The sequence below is a fragment of the Myotis davidii genome, unplaced genomic scaffold (assembly GCF_000327345.1).
Source record: "Myotis davidii unplaced genomic scaffold, ASM32734v1 scaffold299, whole genome shotgun sequence".
Lineage (NCBI taxonomy): Eukaryota > Metazoa > Chordata > Mammalia > Chiroptera > Vespertilionidae > Myotis > Myotis davidii.
The window spans coordinates 8,070,072-8,070,414 of NW_006293088.1; the positions used below are offsets into that span (position 1 = coordinate 8,070,072).

General features: G+C 54.2%; 1 long non-coding RNA gene across 1 annotated transcript in view; it reads left to right on the plus strand.

The window, feature by feature from the left end:
• LOC107183583 overlaps positions 1 to 343 on the plus strand; it is a 27,544-nt gene that overhangs the window by 26,191 nt on the left and 1,010 nt on the right. The gene's annotated exons all lie outside the window — the stretch shown is intronic.

Consider the following 343-nt stretch of genomic DNA (forward strand, 5'->3'; position numbering starts at 1 on the left):
TCAGGACGCACTCCCCTGGCGGCCTTAAGTCAACCCCCGTTCAGCTCGTGCTGCTCCCTGTGTGCACACTGGCCACTTGGGGCTTGGGAAGTGGATTTAATGAAAGTCGCCTGCTCTGTCCTAAAGGCAGCCCTACCACCCTTTGCTTTTTCCCTTCGTTCTTGGCTGATTTTAGTATCTGTGAGTCTTTCACATTTTTTTTTTAACTGAGATGAATATTTTCTATTAGAAGTGAGTGGTGCCGGGATTGCAGGGGCAGCCGGGCCCTGCCCTAGATTTGGAGAGTGGGAAGGGATGGGCGCAGCACGGCAGGTGGCTCAGCTGGCCCTGGAGGAGACGTGAG